Below are 19,132 nucleotides of genomic sequence, written 5' to 3'. Positions count from 1 at the left end.
GCATGCATATTCCAGTTTTAAATGTCTTGTGGAGGGGAATGCTCTCATGGATTTTTCAGCTAGCCTGGCCTAGCTAAAGCAAAGTGCTTATGCAGCACAACCCTGTGCGTGTTTACTCAAAAGTAAGTCCCATCTCTTGTTTGGCACCTGGGTAAAGGCCAGCTGAACCTCATGGGCACCAAAAGTGGTCCACCAGAAGGCCCCAGCAATTTGGGTTTTATGATCCCAGGTCATTTAGAGCTTTGTCAGTGAGACCTGCAGCAAAATGCAGCAGGGAGTTCCCCTGTTTAAGCCAGCCATGCCCTTTTGCAGGACACTCCATTCCATTCCCTCACTTTTGCGAAGCTTGGGGTTCCTCAGGCGTGCTAATTCCTTCCTCTTGTGCCATTATCCTGCGTAAGGGATCAGCACTCAGAGAACGATTGTGCCATTATACATGCAACAGGTCAAAATAAGCTCTTTGAGTTGGGACTAGAAAACAAACTGGAAGCCGGTCAATAACTTTTAACGCTGTTGAAAAATGTTCAGAATGGCAGGACCCAGTTAACAACCTGGCTGCTGTTCTGAAGCAGTTGTAGTTTCCAAGTAGTCTTCCAAGAGGCTCAAGTGATTCACAAGTGTTTTCTTGTAAACCTGCCCACTTCCTCAGTCTCTGGTGGGTGAATATATATATTTCAAAAGACGTAAAACCAGCACCTTAAAATGCAATAAAACAGATTTTAAAATGCAGTGCTAAAAGCAGCCCTCGACACCAAAGGGCAGCCCGTCGCAGTGCCCTAATCTACAAAAGACTTGGGCCTTGGAAAGACTCCTGAGGAAGATCCCTCATACTTGTTGCATTGGGCTATCAAACCCAGCTCTCTGCCTCTGATAGCAACCAGCCTGAACCCCCCTGTCCATGTAGTTTGCTCTCAGCATCTGGTGCTCCAGGGATGGGGAACCTGTGGCTCTCCAAATGTTGTTGGACTACAACTCCCATCATCCTTGACCGTTGGCCATAGTGGCTGGGGTTGATAGGAGCTCTGGTCCAACTACATCAGTATAGCCATTTCTTGAGTGGATATCAAATCAAATCAAATATCTTTATTACGGCAAAGACCAGAAAACACAAAATAACAACTTGAATGGATATGTTTATTTCTATTTTATTTATTTATTTAGTTTGTTTATTTTGTCTCTCTCTCTCTCTTCACCAAAGATCTCACAAGATAAAAGCACAAATAAAAACAGTGGTGCCTCGGTTTTTGAGTGTCTCGGAAGCCGAATGTTTCGGTTTTCGAACGCCACAAACCCGGAAGTAATTGCTTCTGTTTTTTAACGCGCCTCAGAAGTCGAATGGCTTCTGCTGTGTGTTTTTCAATTTTTCCAATTGAACTTGAAGCCAGTCTTTTGCGCCTTGGTTTTCGAACGTTTCGGAAGTTGAACGGTCTTCTGGAAAGGATTACGTTCGAGAACCGAGGTACCACTGTTGTTAAAACAGAATCAGTGAAGCAATAACCCCCTCTGCCACAAACACATTTAAAAGGCTGTAGAATATTAATCAGCCAAAGGCCTGGTAGCAGAGGAACTTTTTTTTTGCCTAGTGCCTAAAGATATGTAAGGAAGGTGTCAGACGAAACTCCCTGTTCACACTTAAACTAAGAGACATTGGTAGTACTGTCTTCCCTAAGGCCACGTTCACAGCAAACATTTAAACATTTGATTTTTACTTGTTTTTAGGAGGTAATTTAATCATTGTTTGTTTTTATACTAATGTTATATATTTGATATTAGCCGCCCTGAGCCCAACTTTGGCCGGGGAGGGCGGGATATATATATGTAAGATGATGATGATGATGATTATTATTAATTTATTAAAGTGCTGTGATAAAACTTTAAGCAATCGTGGCTTTTTCCAGATAATTCTGGGAAGTGTAGTTTGTTTAGGGTGCTGATTGTCCTCTTATTCCTCCTGGCAGAACTACAATTCCCAGAGTTCCCTGTGAAGAGGAATTGACAGTTCAGTCACTCTGGGAATTGTAAGGGGGTCTTCTAACAACTCCAAGCACCCTTAACAAACTGCAGCTGAACTGGAGCCACGACTTTTTAAAAGCAGCTTCAAATGTATTGCATGAGTGTGGGCTTAATCCGAACTGTATTTGTGGAGCATGTTTGTGTGCCTGCATTTCATTTTCCTTTAAAGCCAAATAGGTACACTTATCGCTTCTGTGCCCCACTCTCAATAGCAGGCAGAAATTATGCTTGCGAGGAGGGAAAAAGGACACAGAACATAGTTTTCCCACCTGCCAGGAACACCGGCTGGTCATCTGATTCCTGCGATTGGAGGCATTTACAGCTACGGCCTAGTCGCTTTGGCACATGCACCCATGTTAATGTGAGAGGAGAGGTTGCTGGGGCGGAAAGCAAAATAACACAGGATGCATCATGCGGGAAATTGGTGCCTTGGGGGCCTGGAGGAGAAAAGCTGAAGCAGAATAATTCCAGGGGGTGGTTTGAGGGTACTGATGCTGCTGCCTTGTTAAAGATGAGCAAGTTTTAGCTCGACCTGGATGGGAAATGGCAGCGGAGAGCCCCAGGTAAGCTTCTGTGAGCTTACTGAGCGCCGCAAAATGGAAGTGTAACCAAATAGATTAAAAACAAAAAATAAAAATAAAACTTATTACTGGGATTCTGAAATTGGGCAATCAGCCTCTATAATCAGCCGTAGTTATCTGCCGCTAGTAGTAATGCAGTTTCATTACCACTAGTAGATGGTTAATTTGGCCTTTTTAAAAAACATTTATGCGATATATTACTCACCCTTCCTCCAAGGAGTTTGTGGCAGCATGCATGGTTCTTCCCTGCCTTGTTTGGCCTCACGGTAACCCTGCAATATAGGCTATGCCTAGTTAGCTTGATAGCTGAGCAGGGTTTTTGAAGAAGAAGAAGAAGAAGAAGAAGAAGAAGAAGAAGAAGAAGAAGAAGAAGAAGAAGAGGAGGAGGAGGAGGAGGAGTTTGGATTTGATATCCTGCTTTATCACTACCCTAAGGAGTCTCCAAGCGGCTAACATTCTCCTTTCCCATCCTCCCCCACAACAAACACTCTGTGAGGTGAGTGGGGCTGAGAGACTTCAGAGAAGTGTGACTAGCTGCTCCACAAGCAGCTGCATGTGGAGGAGCGGGGAAGCAAACCCGGTTCACCAGATTACGAGTCTACCACTCTTAACCACTACACCATCTGGCTCTATAGACATCCCTAGACATACTGTGTAAGCCTTGCTCTAGACTGCAAGTTGGTTGTGTTTGGTCGTCACTGCATGTGGGCAGGGTTGTGATGGGAACAAACCTATGTGAGCCTTTGGCTGGTGACTCCCCTCTCCGCTGCAAAGGGAACATTGGAAGCATTCCTATGTTTTTCAGATAAATCACCGCCGCTCATGGTGCTGTCCAAACCCTACGCTATGGTTAATCTAAACTGTGCTTTGTTGGACATGAGCCAGCTTCAAACAATGGGTTATAAAGTTTGCTCGATTCAACCAACTCCAGTTAAGATTAACTGCGGTTTGGGGTACTAAACTGCTGCTGGCATCCGTTCTGTCTCGAGAGACAATGGAGTACGTCTCTGGAGGTAAAGTCAGACCTCTGCGTTAGGAGCACCGAAGTGACCTCCCTGGGGCTAAACCCTGGGCAGTGTGTCTGGAGGTCCTGGGCTGCCCAGATGACAACACACACACACTTCTTGGCCTCACTGATTTGGTCCAAGCAGAGCAATATGTTTGACGCCAGCTTGGCTGCAGGAGTTGCTGGAAGGAGGCATCTAAGGTGTCTTAGGGACTCCACTCCGGCTTCATGTAGGGTTTACTCCTTAGCCTTTTCTCCTCCCAAAGATATCCCTCAAGGCAGCATAGGATAGGAGTTTTCTTTTTTCTAGTTGGGCTTCCTAGGTTGGAAAGCCTCACCTGCCCCTTCCTTCCCCCTGCAGCATGTGCAGAAAACGCCTTCTTGACTGTTTGACCCACTATTGGCCATGTCCACTTAATCCACCGGTGCCTGTCTTTGCATACAGGGGAAATCCACTCATCAAGGTTTGAGACCCATTGGCTACCCTCACTGGTCGAAGCCATTCCTGAGGTGTGGCTGCTGTCGCATGCTGACAGCATCTAGGAGCCACAAGGGAGAGCTGAGTGCAGGATGGGGACCAAAGGTGGACAACCCACCCCAGAAGGAGCACAACGTGTCTCCCCCTCCAGTGGTACTAAACGGGCTTAGTGAAGCACTTGGCAAAAGAAAAGGTTATGTATGAAAAAGAAGCAAAACGGCAAGAAGAAAAGATTTGAGAAAATGAAACTGAAGATTATGCAATTAAAAAACAGATTGGGATCTTGCAAGAATTTCGAATGATGATTCCTGATTGCCAACGCAGATTAGAAGCTGCACATGCAGATCTTGCTCAGCTATTAGAAAATGAAAAAGAGTTGGAAGAAGCTGAAGAATACAAAGAAGCACGTTTGGTACTTGAGTCAATAAAGTTAGAAGCCTAGATACGAGTAGTGAAAAATCAATGTACACTTTGGGTCCATTGTTACATTTTACTAATGTTTGACCACTTCTGTATTTCTTAAAGTAGTGTTAGGAATTACGGTATGATGTGCTCGATAATGAGCACTCGTATTGGAGTGTTCTGTAGACTGATAGCTGTGGTCTTATATATACTAGCCTTTTGTGCTCTTTCACTCTTGTCTGATGTTCCTAACCCTTTTTTTAGACTTTCTTAGCTTCTTTTGGATTCTTTTGGACATATATATATATATATATATATATGTGTATATATATATATATATATATATATATATATATATATATATGTATACATACACATACATACTCTGTTTTAACTCCTTTTAGTTTTGTTTTTTTAAAAACCCACAACAAAACGTGGTTTTTGTTTTTGTTTAGATTTTAAATGATTGTACCCCTCTCTCCTTATGCTGGTCCACGACCGTAATAAAAATTTGTTGTTGATGTGCTCAAATGATCTGTACCGTTTTTTGAAAGTTGTATTTTTATTTTTATTACCGGTATGTATTTTGTGGTTTTATATGTTGATTTTATTCTGTGAACCGCCTTGAGACCCCCCCCCCCGTTATAGGGTGGTATATAAATTCAATTAATACTGTAATACAGTGGTACCTCGGGTTACAGACGCTTCAGGTTACAGACGCTTCAGGTTACAGACTCTGCTAACCCAGAAATAGTACCTCGGGTTAAGAACTTTGCTTCAGGATGAGAACAGAAATTGCGTGGCGGCAGCGGGAGGCCCCATTAGCTAAAGTGGTACCTCAGGTTAAGAACAGTTTCAGGTTAAGAACGGACCTCCAGAACAAATTAAGTTCTTAACCCGAGGTACCACTGTAGTAATAATAATAATACTTCTCCCCTAGCACCCCTAATTAACTAAACTGTAGCTACTCGAAAGTGGTGGTGAAAGCTTCTGAACTCACGGCGGCCATGCAGGGTGAGGAGAGTGGGGATTGTGTGAGCCTGAAACATGCACAGGCTCATTCCCACTAAAATAACCCAAGGGTGGGGAACCTCAGACCGGCATCCCAGTCTAGGCCTCTCTCTTATCAGACTCTCCATAGGCCACACCCCTGTATCATGCCCTCCTTTCATACTTTTTCCTGGGTTGGGACATGTCCTTGAATGATGAGAACACCCTTTTGCTTGCTTGCTTGGATGGATGGATGGAAATGTGTGCATGTAGAAACCTCTGACTTTGGTGTGGCTGGAAGGTAGCCTCCTGCGAGGTGAAAGTCGCATCCATCCATCCATCCCTCTTTCCGCTTTTGCCTACGGCTCCACCCATCACTACATCCAGATCCCAGAAGGTCCCCCAGGAAAAAGGTTCCCCAAACCCTGCAAGGAAAAAACCAACCCATGTTTTATTGTGACATCCAGAGGCTGCCCAAAGCTGTAATTTCTCACATCAGAAATGGCATTTCCTTTGACTTCCTAAGGGCCATTCACCATGCAAGGCATTTTCGTTCTCAAAACCGTCCCTGCATTGTTTCTGCTCCTGATGCCTCTTGATTTCCAACCGGAGCATCTGGCGCCTTGTCAGGTGGGGTTTCGCTTGAGTGTGACTTGAGAGGTATATGCCGGGCACTTCCGAGGCTGGAAAGGAAGCCTTAATGCACAAAATGGGCCGGCACTCCTGCGATTGTGGCGATTGGAAACACCTGCCTCATCCACTGATTGTGGAGATGTGCTAGCAGCAAGGCCTGCTGCTGCTGCTGCTGCTGTGTTGTTGTTGTTGTTCAGTCGTTCAGTCGTGTCCGACTCTTCGTGACCCCATGGACCAGAGCACGCCAGGCACGCCTATCCTTCACTGCCTCTCGCAGTTTGGCCAAACTCATGCCAGTCGCTTCGAGAACACTGTCCAGCCATCTCATCCTCTGTCGTCCCCTTCTCCTTGTGCCCTCCATCTTTCCCAACATCAGGGTCTTTTCTAGGGAGTCTTCTCTTCTCATGAGGTGGCCAAAGTACTGGAGCCTCAAATTCAGGATCTGTCCTTCTAGTGAGCACTCAGGGCTGATTTCTTTGAGAATGGATAGGTTTGATCTTCTTGCAGTCCATGGGACTCTCAAGAGTCTCCTCCAGCACCATAATTCAAAAGCATCAATTCTACGGCGATCAGCCTTCTTTATGGTCCAGCTCTCACTTCTGTACATTACTACTGGGAAAACCATAGCTTTAACTATACGGACCTTTGTCGGCAAGGTGATGTCTTTGCTGCTGCTGTGTGTAGTGTAAAAAACTATGGGCAGGAGGGATACCTGTGACAGCAGATGATCTGCCAAGGGCCACCCGGGCAGTGCGGAACTGCTGTCGCTATATGGCCCAAGGCGATGTACAGAGTATAATTTTTTTTAAAAAAAGCTAAAGAACAATCAAAAACATAAAAAGTGGCAGAAAGTGAATTTAAGAACAAAGCAAAGTGACCACCCATGGAAAGCTTTTGTCACACAATCCTCATTTGTGTGACTGGTCACAAATGCCAGATCATCTTGGGTATATACATATGCACTGTGTTTGTGATTCTTAAAGCTCCCGTAGCTATTCTTTTTAATCCCTCCTCCTTTCTTGGCTTTGCCTTTAATGTGTGCCCGTACTTGTCCAATCCTCCCTCCATCTTCCTCTCTGTTTTCTTAATGCAGAATTTTGATGTTAAGAAACTCAGGGCACAGAATTCCAAACAGCCCCGAGCCCTCAAGTTTACAGCTGCAAATCCGCCTCCTTTGCCTGCCCATCACCCATTTCCAGATTGCTGAGGCTATTTTCATTTTTATAATTTCTAAAAATACCTTCATTGTCACTAACACGGGTTTTGTTTATTTTTTTTTTTTAAAAAAGTGCTCCTTTACGTAGCTGTCTAGAAAGTTAGGAAAAGAAAAATAAGGTGCTTTGGATGGTTTTGTTTTGTTTTTAATGTTGGTGGTGGTTTTAAAGTGTTACTTGGCCACTGCTGAGCTGGGTTTGGTGGCGTTGCTGGTTTTAATTTGGTTCTGGGTTGTTGTTTCTTTAATGAACGGAAGCTTCCCAGGGGATGCAAAGATCCCCTCGCAATATAAGCACAACGTGCTGTTAAAACATGTTCTTGCCGTAACTGCCTGCTGTGCAGCCATGCTAGGCTGAGGCCTGAGACAGAGGTGGGGCCTGGGTAATTAAATGCCACGGCATCCTAAGGAACCTCCTTACACAGTCCTGTCTCCCGCCTTTCTCAAAAGTTTTACGTAAACAGGGCACAACCCTGCTATTAGCGGGACTTGTTCTGAGTTGTTCCTGAGGGATGGGTAAATGAATAGCACAGGTTTGGGGACAGGGGGCGTCTTCTGTGGAAAGATGCTGACTGGAGCCAAAACGGAACATTATTATTATTATTATTATTATTATTATTATTATTATTATTATTATTATTTATTCCACTCGCCGGAAGAAGGGATCTGATCTCCCTGGTGGGGAAAGATGGGGAGGGCTCAGTTTTAAGCGCAGCTGGCCCTGGGTGGGAGTTTGGCTTGCTTTCCCTGCAGTTCTTTCCCTCTCTGGCCTGGGTGCCAGGGAGTGACAGTTTACAGGCAGGCAGCCAAGCCCTGAATGGAGGAATGTGTGAGGCCTTCAGCTTTCACATGCTTTTATCAAGAGGGCAAAGAATAGCCTCGCACAGCTCAGGTCAGAAGGAGAGAGGAATGTTTGCGTTAACCCACAAGGTGCCGGCCAGGAAGTGGCCAGCCAGGCCCTGGGAGCTGTGGGGCTGGGAGGGTAGAGGGGGGGACACCTTGGGCCTAAGGAGTTTGCCAGTGAGGGGCATGCGTCTCTGACGTGGCGTTCTGCATTACAGTGGCAGCCAAATACTGTAATGAAATTCAAGGCCCCGTGACCACCGCAGCGCTATAATACCTATTGAACAGTCATGGCTTCTTCCTCCACCCTTCCCCAAAGAATCCTGGGGAATGTAGTCCCCCCCCCCCCCGGGAGCTGAGAGCAGAGCCTAGGGCTTGCCGATCAGAAGGTCGGCGGTTCGAATCCCCACGGTGGGGCGAGCTCCCGTTGCTCGGTCCCTGCTCCTGCCAACCTAGCAGTTTGAAAGCACGTCAGAGTGCAAGTAGATAAATAGGTACCGCTCTGGCGGGAAGGTAAACGGTGTTTCTGTGCGCTTCTCTGGTTCGCCAGAAGCGGCTTAGTCATGCTGGCCATATGACCCGGAAGCCAGTAATGGAGATGAGCACAGCAACCCCAGAGTCGTCCGTGTCGTCCATGACTGGACCTAATGGTCAGGGGTCCCTTTACCTTTACCTTTATTCCCCTCAGAGCTGCTCGGATGGGTGCTTGCTTCCCTCCTCTCCGTCCCTTCCTCCCCCCCTTTTTGTTGCATAGCCAACCATGTTTTGTAACTCTTCCCGCAAGAACTTGCATGTGTTTTTATTTTCTGTGTGGCTGTTTGCTCACCTTAAGTGCAAGGCAAAAGTTTTTTATAAGACAGATCATTGCAAGTGCCTGCAGTCCATTAGGGATTAGGGTAGCTTGTGGCCTTTTTTTTACAAAGATCCACAAGACCACCCAACGATGCTTGCCTCCCTGCAAAAGGAAACTGCCTGTGTCACCTGGATTTCCTAGAGAAGGTGAAAGTTCTCCAGCACAAACAAAACTTTGCTGCTTCCACTGCCAGGGCTTTGACTTGCCACACATCTCCAGCAGTGCTATGAATCTTTAATATCCATGCATATATATATATATATATATATATGGTAAAAGATGTTATATAATTTTCTTTTTAGGACAAGAAACAGAGATGTTGGCCGGCCTCAAACGCACACAGCATTACCTCCGGTCTCTCAGTTATCCTTTTCTTTTTCAAATATCCTAAAATGTTTTAACTAAGACCCATGTGGCACCTTAAAGAGGAAGAAAGTTGTGGTGGAAGGAACTTTTGAGGTTTGAGGCCACAACTCATATATTTTTAATATATGTGCAGCACTTAACCAAGTTTTAGGCGCTTGTGTCAGTGTTAAATAACAGCAGCAGCACAGGAACTTCCAGAGCACTCATGTGCCAATTAATTCTGCTCCCCCAGCCATAAATTTACCCCCAACATGCAAAGAGGAGAAAGGGCATTTTGCCCTCTTTTATATCCAAGCCCCTTCCTCAGTTGGACCCAAACTCTTGGATTTTTGAATGTTTACTGCGGCACAAACAAAACAGACATGGCGGCAGCAGCGGCAGTGGCGCAATATCCCATGGAGAAAAATGTTACGTTGTGTGTGTGGATAAGATGATAGACCTCAGAAAATAACAGGTGCAAGTCAAGCGATGGGGGAAGGGGGGGGGAAATGACAGAATGGTGGAGAATTGATTGGGAGCACGGGATGACACGAGCACAATTTATATCCCTTCTTCCAAGGAACTCATCTCCAGTTTTCCTCCTCTCCTCATAGCTGTCAAACTTCCTTTTTCTTGCATTTGGGAAACGGCCATAGCTGTCAACCTTCCCTTTTTTTTGCAGTGGGAAACTTTTTAAAAAGGATTTTACCCACAGAGGCCAGATTAGGCCCCGGATCAGTCTTTGGAAATGCCTGGTGTAGATAGACACAATGTGTGAAGAAATCGTATGGCCAAACCCAATGAATGGCTCTGAGCTTTAAATATTATGATCAGCTGTTTCTGGTTGTGCTGTATTCTAGCCAGTGCTTGGTTAGTGTGTACATTTTTGTGTGTGTGGGAGTAAGGAGCGGAGTCATTCCCACAAATACCCAATTTTGCAGGCGGGGTGGGGGGTGGGGTGGGCAGAAGTGCCCAGTACTTCAGCCTCTTCAGCTTTGCTCACTGGACTGGGAGAAATTTGAGCTAATGGACACTGGGCAGAGCTTGTTAGGCAAGGTTGGTTTGCATCATTGTTCATTCAGCTGCCTCCTTCATTGAGGTGTTTTGTGAGAAGGCCCTTTGTCTCTTTGGAGGAGGGGTGTAAGCTGCAGAGGAACTTCCTACCCGGAGGCAGGCCGAGAGCAAGCTTAGATGCCAGGGTGTGAAATGCCTGCCTGGGCCTATTGGAACGCAACTCCTTCTCCGCTGGAAATAACTTGCCCATGTTGTCAGTTGGGGAGCTGGCATTTTGCGCTAATTGCTCATATCACAGATGGTTTCGAGGGCTCTGTCGGCCACCTGCCAGGGAGCCGGCATTGGAAGAGGAATGGTTTGCGAGCTAGATCTGCAAGTCACATTCTTCTGGGCATAAAAAGAAGAGGGGAAAATTCAGGTAACGGAGGATCCTCTCCTGGCTGTTGTCTGATTTTCTTTTTCTTTTTTTGCAAAGGTGCCGAGAAAACCAGTTTAATTCAACCCAAAGATACTTGCAGCCTTTCTATGCTACAGAAGAGCACGGGTTTTAATAACGTTTCCCTCTGCCAGAAGCTCCTGGTAGAATTGTTGGGAGACCCCTAACAGAATTCTCAGCACCCTTAACAAATGCCATATTTTATTTTATTTTATTTTAACACTTTGAAATGCAGGCCTTTCGGCTTGGCCCTTCATTCAAGTATGCTGGCAATTCAGGTCAGCTTTCCAAATGCTGAGCTTGCTAGATCAAAGCTGTGTGTGTGTGTGTGTGTGTCACACAACGCAGCTCAGTTCCCCAGAAGCAAATTTAAACAAGCTTTTGCAAAACTTGGCTTTTGAACCACAAATTTCCTTGGAAACTTATCAGAGGAGGAGGAGAAGGAGGAGGGGTTCCACAATTCAAAGGTTATTAATGGTGGATAAGTTTCCTTGAAAAGCAAGTTGCTTGGTGATTTATTTAGTTATTTCGTAACATTTATATGCTGCTTGATCGTAGAAAAAAACCCCTCAAGGCGGTTTACCAAAAAGATTATGATTATGATAAAATTGCTTGCTGCTGCTGATACTTTCGCCAGCAATGTGTAACTGCAATGCGGCTATCTGGGACAGTTTTGCTTGCAGTAGCAGCAGCTGCTGCTGCTGCAAAACTATTTTGTTCCCCTTTCCGCCTCCCTAACCTTTCCCGGCTTCCCTTACCCTCTGCCAATTCTGAGCCCAACAGATAGAAATGCAGAAGACAGTTGTGTGTATTCTAGGGTGCTCTCTCAGTTCCTGCCAGGTGGTTCAATGGGCTGATAGGCCTGGCCACAGTGGCCTGCATGAACACACCGTGCATCCCAGAACATGTTCCTTTGCAACGTGCTGGAGTCAGTGTGGTATACCTGAAAGAGCATCTCCACCCCCATCGTTCAGCCCGGACACTGAGATCCAACGCCAAGGGCCTTCTGGCGGTTCCCTCACTGCGAGAAGCAAAGCTACAGGGAACCAGGCAGAGGGCCTTCTCGGTAGTGGCACCCGTCTTGTGGAACGCCCTCCCATCAGAGGTCAAAGAGATAAGCAACTACTTGACATTCAGAAAATACCTGAAGGCAGCCCTGTTTAGGGAAGTTTTTAATCTGTGACATTTTAATGTATTTTAATATTTGTTGGAAGCCGCCCAGAGTGGCTTGGGGGACCTAGCCAGGTGGGCGGGGTACAACAACAACAACAACAACAACAACAACAACAATAATAATAGACAGAATGGTGTAAAAGGCTTTCCATGACCTGGAAAACTGCAAACCTTGATGGTTGATCAGCCTTATCACAAATAAAAGTTGAAGAATTAACATGCTTGCTCCACCCCACCCCTTCAACCAGTTGTGTGTCTCAATACCCCCTTGGGCACTGAGAAAACACCTGTCTATTCTGGGACCCTAGTACGAAGTGGGGTGGGGCAGTGTGAGCCCCAACCAGGGTGAAACTCCCTCTTCAAGAGTATCTAGAGAGGCTCAGGAGAAAAGTGGCTGAGTGGGTTGGACTGGAAACCCCATCCCAGGCTGCCACAGCTTTCTGGGAGATTAACTCGCAGGCAGAGACGTTACTCACCAATCAGGAATGCAGCTCTCTTTTTCCTTAATGAGAACAAAACATTTTTATTCCTGTTAGTTAAAAAGGAAGCAAGGGCTACTGTCAGTCACCATGCCAACAGAATCTCCCACCCCCTCTGCCCCCAGGGGGTGATGGGTGTCTTCTGTCTCCATCCTTGTTTGGAAAGGTGAAGCAGACGAGCCAAAACTTGACAAACTGGCAAGGGAAGGCGGTTTTCATGCAGCGATTGTCTGGCGCTGTTGCATAGCCCAGCTAGGCTCACCCAGCTTTACAATGCGACCTCCAAGTTTCCCTGCAAAGGACTTGCTCCTGGCCAGCGCCGGAATTGGTGTAAGATCACCAGCATCCTCTTGGGCTATGAGCCTTGAGCCAGTGTGATGTAGTGGTTAAGAGCGACTGACTTGTAATCTGGTGAACCGGGTTCGCGTCTCCGCTCCTCCACATGGCAGCTGCTGGGTGACCTTGGGCTAGTCACACTTCTCTGAAGTCTCTCAGCCCCACTCACCTCACAGAGTGTTTGTTGTGGGGGAGGAAGGGAAAGGAGAATGTTAGCCGCTTGGAGACTCCTTCGGGTTGTGATAAAGCGGGATATCAAATCCAAACTCTTCTTCTAAGAATTGCCTTTGCTGGGTGACATGAATGCAAGAAGAGCTCTGCTGGATCAGGTCAAAGGTCCATCTGGTCCGGCATCCTGTTTCCTGCAGTGGCCAGGCAGATGTTTCTGGGAAGCTTATTGGAAGCAAAGCACAGGAACACGGGCAGCTTATTCTGAGTCAGACCAACTGGTCAGTCCAGCTCAGTATTATGGACACTTGGCTGGCAGTGGCTCTCTGGGGTTCCAACCAAGGGACATTCTTAGTCCTACCTGGGACCTTTCACCTGCAAAGCAGGGGCTGTACCACATGCTGCCCAGCCACCCCGACTTAAGCGGGACATCCCGGAATTACAGAAGTCATCCCGGCTTCTGGTTGGATCCCAGAATGTCCTGTTTTTTGGTCTGGCATTCTGGCGTGTGTCAGCAGATCATCCCAATTTGGATCACCTGGATTTTGGAGAGTATGCTGTCGATGAGCTACACCTGTATAAATACAAACCCAGCATGTCCCCTGCCGTTGGTCCCTAGTATGTGCTGCTCAGAGGCATACTGTCCCTGAACTTGGAGGACCCATTAGCGATGATGACAAATGGTAATACTTTTTGCAGCTGTGTATTTAACAACTGGGGAACCAAGGCAACCAGGAATTCAAGGTAGTTGAGTGGGTGGTAGTGGGGAGACCAGTAAGTCTATCCTCCAGCTCCTCCTCTGTGACAGCCACAGAGCCCATCGCGACCAGCAGAGCTTGCGGAGGAGGGGTAGATCACTCTGTCTCTCTCCTGGGTGGGAAAAAAATGTCTTCCCCTTCCCCTTTCCTCTTTCACAAGCCTGCTAAGGGGCTAGCAGCCTGTATTCTTACTTTGGCTGCTACTCTAACATGGAAATGCAGGCGAGTAAACATCTTTGCAGGCCAGTAACTTGGGTGAGCTTATTTACAAGTTGTAGTAGCATCCACCAGCAGGCCTGTTCTGCATTACTTTGTCTGGCACATTTTAAAGCTATCTGAGTCATCGCCATAACCTGCGGCCATAAATTCTATAAGTTAGTTATATGTTGTGCTCTTCTTCTCTCTTTCTCTTTTTTTTACAGTTAATATTCATGTTCTGGGATCACAACGTTGATCTGGTGTAAGGTGTATGCATGCACCCATGTGCTCATGCATGTGTGTGCATGGGGTCCTTGGTTGGCCATTTATTAATTCATATCGCATCACCCTGATATTTGTTCTTAGCATCCAGCAATTATTAGTGCACTTCCATTAATAATTTGCGGCGGAGGACTGTGGAGTGGCGTTGTGGCGTTCACCCGACCTCTGGTTGCCTGTGTCACTGCTGTGTAACAAAACAGAGAGGGAAAGGGGTGAGGTTGGTGGGATACAAATGCACCAATGGGAACATCAGATTGGCTCTGCTGGTGTGTTTGCACTGTGCCAACCTCCCATTCTCTGCCCTGGCTGCAGTGATGCAGGCAAAGGGAGGTTAGGTCATTGCCACTGCCCCATCTGGCCATCCACTACTGTTCATTTGATTGATGATTGAGAGGTCCATCTTCTGTGAATATGGCTGATCGCTCCTGAAAGCTTAGGTTCCTGTTTTTGAGTCAATATTATGCTGCAGTACTGCATTGACAGAAGGTGTGTGGTCCTTCATTTATTTATTACAGCCCCCTGCCCCCCCACCTTCCCAAGGAACTCAGGTTGTGATGAGTGTTGCCACCACCCCATCACACCCCAAGCACACATATGAAAGAACAAGTTCCTACATTTAGGCCCAACGTTTTTAATTTTATGTCTTATTGAATTCTAAATTATAACAGATATTACAAGTCAAAACTTTACAAAAGAAAAACAAAGCGGAAGAGAGTGCAGAATGAATTCAGGAAGAAGACAATATTGCACCATAAACAAGCATCTTTTGATGAGACATAGAGGACAAAAGAATTATTGTAGAGGGAAGGGCCAGTCTGGTATTAGATCCAGCTACAGCTGACCATTTTTTCCCCTGGTTTGGCAGGGAGCGAGGCAGCTTCCTATTGACACCAGTTGTTGTCATGTGTTGAATAAAAGGATACCAATCAATAATAAAGCAGCCCGCGCTTCTCCGCCCCTGAGCTTTTTTAACACAACTAGTCAACTGTTCAGAGAGTACGGTAGTCCAAACTCTTAATGTACCATGCGTCTAAAGAAATATATAGGCCCAAGGTTACTTGCATTTGCTTTGCTAGGGATGAGACATTCTCATTGTGTGTTTGTTTTGTTTTTTTAACAGCTTGAGGTGCACTGACTGAGAAGAGAAATGAAGCCCAGGCAGTCCAGATGGTAAGTAAAAGGTGTCACAATTCCATGCTGTACTACTGTGGAGCAAGCCATGGACCAGAGGCCAGGGAGGAGAGTGAGACTCTGGATGATGCTCTAGGCCTAGAATGAGAAGCCCCATTTGTAGGCAATCAAAGTGGGGTGTTGGGCAGGGGTGGCTTGTTCCGTTTGGGCTCCTGAGGTGAAATGAGAAGGTACCACCCTCCACTGAAGCCTCATTTGCTGTAAGTCACTGAAGCAGCTTCTCTTCTTCACTTTTTGGGAGGTGGGGTACAGAGGTGCCCCTTGGATTCTGCTTCCTGAGTCTCAGGAACCCTGCCTCAGTCTGCCTCCTGGGCGGGTTGGCCCTGGTGTTGGGCAATGTATTTGGGTTGTTGGGCAGCCCTGTTTAGGGAAGCTTTTAATGTTTCGATGGTCTATTGTATTTTAATATTTTGTTGGAAGCTGCCCAGAGTGACTGGGGAAACCCAGCCAGATGGGCAGGGTAATAATAATAATAATAATAATAATAATAATTATTATTATTATTATTATTATTATTATTTATTAAATATTAGGTCACTTATTTTCCTGATTATAGCCAGGGTCAAGTGCTTTCCTCCAAAAGGGATTCTGCTTCCGTTCAGCTTCTGTCAATATTCAACTCCAAATGCTAACAGTAGGGAGATTTCTTTACCGATTCAACCTCCAAGCTTGATGTTTCAGCCAGGCATCTCCTCACCCCACCCCACCCTGGAGCATATCAAATTTTATTAGTTAGGTTTATAAAGCTTATATATCACTTGACTGTAAAGGTAAATATCAAAGCCCCTCAAACTTAATCCGTTCTGGAAGTCCGTTCCAAAACCAAAGCATTCTAAAACCAAGGCACGCTTTCCCATAGAAAGTAATGCCAAACAGATTAATCTGTTCCAGACTTTTAAAAATAACCCCTAAAACAGTCATTTAACATGAATTTTACTATCTAATGAGACCATTGATCCATAAAATGAAAGAATAATAATAATCCATTATTATTATTGTTATTGTTATTGTTGTTGTTGTTGTTATTATTATTATTATTATTAATTTGGGGTGGCAGGAGCAGCCACGACTGTGTCATGCAAGCTCAGAATTTTTTACATCGCTAGTTTGCAACCTAGCAAACCTAGACACGTGTGCTTTTTGCTTTGTTTGTAGGAGGGAGGCTTATGCACATTGTATACTGACCCCCCGTTTTCTTTCTTAAAGGTTGCCTGAACCCCAGGTATCCCACTCATTTCTGGCTGCAGCCCTAAGCTATTTACCAGCAGACTTTCAACTGCTGGCGTTGCATCGATTGTGGACTCCTGCCAGAACTTGCCTATAGGACTCAGGTAAGTTTGCTCTGAGATGTATAACATGCATGCAGAGGAGAGCAAAAATTGCATGGCCGCATGTCGAGTTTTTGCAGGCGAAGAAAGTTCCTGCTGTTTTGGAGGACAAATCACCACACTTTTGTAATTCTTTGTGACTAATCGGGCACCCACACTCCTCGTTGTACCTTGGCTGCAGAGATCCCAGCGTTCAAAGCCTAATTGGGTGTTTCTGTTTGAACTCTACTGTCCCCTTGATGGTGACATCAACCATATTGGAACTCATTTGTGACATGGTTGTGCTGCTGTTGCGGGCAGCTGTTGAGTAGCAAAAGAAAAGGAATTCTGGTGGCTGCATGCTGGTTATCCTGTAAGCCACGGTTTGGATGACTGAGAATGAGCTCCACGTCTGCACTCCCTGCTTTCTTGTTTTGATTAAACCATGGTTTGCTGTCGTGTTTGAATGTTGCAGACTTTGCTTTGATCAAACCATGGTTGTTTGAGCTAAACAGGAAGTAATACATTAAGCTGTGCATGTGAAGGGGGGGAGAAAGGGGCACGTGGCCTGTGATAATTGCTCCTGATTCTTTTAAACCAGGGTGTGGAGGATCATTTGAACACCACCATTCTGTACAAGTACTGTTAATAAGAGAAGCTGCGCATGGACTGACCACTGTAGTTCATGTGGTGGTAACCTCAAAACTGGATTACTGCAATTCACTCTATGTGGATCTGGCCTTGGGCCTGTTTTGGAAGCTCCAGCTGGTGCACAGTGCTATAGACAGACTGCTGATGGGGGCATCCGGTCGACAACATGTGACACCATTGTTAAAAGATCTGCACTGTCTACCCTTCTAGTACTGTGGTCAGCTAAGGGTTGTTAGGAGACATTCTCATAGTGATTTAACCAGACACCCCAAACTCTGCCCTCCAGATGTTTTGGGACTACAATCCCCATCATCCCTGGCACTGGTCCTGTTAAGTAGGGATGATGGGAGTTGTAGTCCCAAAACATCTGGAGGGCCGAGTTTGGGGGTGCCTGCATTTTACTGTCAGCCCCTCCTCCCAGGGAACTCTGGGAACTGCATCGCTGCAAGGCAGGCACCCCCAAACTCGGCCCTCCAGATCTTTTGGGACTACAACTCCCATCATCCCTAGCTAACTGGCCCAGTGGTCAGGGATGATGGGAATTGTAGTCCCAAAATATCTGGAGGGCGAAGTTTGGGGACGCCTGCTGCAAGGGGAATAGGACTCTCCTAACAACTCTCAGCACCCTTAGCAGACTACAGCTCCCATAATTCCTTGGGGGACGCCATGACGCTTTGAAGGGGCACCACCGTGCTAAAAACGCATTATATGAACGCAGGACCAAGATAAACAAAAGAGCAATTTAAGAAACAGGCAAGAACACAGAGCGGAAGCAACTGCTGACCAGCAGCCTCTTCCTACTTCCTTAAGGAGAGCTGATTGGCAGCTGCGCAGGATGCAGCTGGGTCTTAAATAGCCGTGACTCCGTACCCCCACAGCAGGCTGCCACCCTCACTGTTTTGTTGGAAGTGTCATTCTGGAGTCCTCAGTTGGGCAGCCTGAATAAGGGCAGAGCTCAGCCGCCCCAGGGCTATGGTCCAAAGACACCTGATGCAGGAACCTGGATGGAAAGCCACCTGGGAGCTTCCTGTGGGCTACTGACAGCGCCAATGTGGGAGAAAGGCAGGAAGTAAGTGCTTAGCGTGGCTGAAATTGATTGCCTCTTTCTGAACTATTCATTTCTTAACCTGCTGGGTTCTGATGTCGGCTACGCTATGTTTTATATTTTTATTATGAGCTTCCTTGATTGCATTTTATGCAAGAAAGCTGCAAGTGCAGTAAATGAAATAAAGACAATCACCAGAGGTTAAAACAAGGGTTCCCAAAGTGTTCCATGGACCGGAAGTGGTCCATGAGCTTCATTCAGGGGGTCTGTGGCATGCCTGCATGAAATACTCACGTTAGGTTTTAATAGTATTTTTATTTCTTCTTCTTTTCTTTACCTTGCGTTTTGTTGTATCGCGGATCTGTGGAATGCAAATTGTAAGGCAATATAAAAAATTAAAAAGCAAGACAAATGCAATGACGAATCATACAGCATCTAGCACAGTGAATTAAGGTTGCTGCAGCAGGCAGAAAAATCGTTAAGTGGTCTACCAAGACCCTCAGCCATTTGGATTGAAACTTCTGAACCACACACCACTTACCTGGGACAAAGAGCCGCTGAGCATACAGGAACTTACTTCTGAGTAAACATGTATAGGCTTGCACTCTTTAAGTCCCACTAAAGCCAATGGAGCTTACTTCTGAGTAGACATGCTTCGAATCGTGCTGGGTGTGGACCCTTATAGCAATTGCTTTGAATGCCAGTTTAGTCTACTCCTTTCGCCTTGTGTTTCACTT

At 46.0% G+C, this 19,132-nt stretch overlaps 1 protein-coding gene across 1 annotated transcript in view; it reads left to right on the top strand.

Moving 5' to 3' along the window:
• Positions 1 to 19,132, top strand: part of PLXNB1 (plexin B1) — a 131,657-nt gene that overhangs the window by 11,005 nt on the left and 101,520 nt on the right. Inside the window, exons 2-3 of the mRNA XM_033141439.1 lie at positions 15,322 to 15,371; positions 16,599 to 16,723. The gene's annotated coding sequence lies outside the window, so the exon portion shown is untranslated. The remainder of the gene's footprint in view (positions 1 to 15,321; positions 15,372 to 16,598; positions 16,724 to 19,132) is intronic.

The sequence above is a fragment of the Lacerta agilis genome, chromosome 2, assembly GCF_009819535.1.
Source record: "Lacerta agilis isolate rLacAgi1 chromosome 2, rLacAgi1.pri, whole genome shotgun sequence".
Taxonomy (NCBI): domain Eukaryota; kingdom Metazoa; phylum Chordata; class Lepidosauria; order Squamata; family Lacertidae; genus Lacerta; species Lacerta agilis.
Note: the sequence above shows the minus strand (reverse complement) of the source record. Positions and strands in the feature narration are given on the sequence as shown.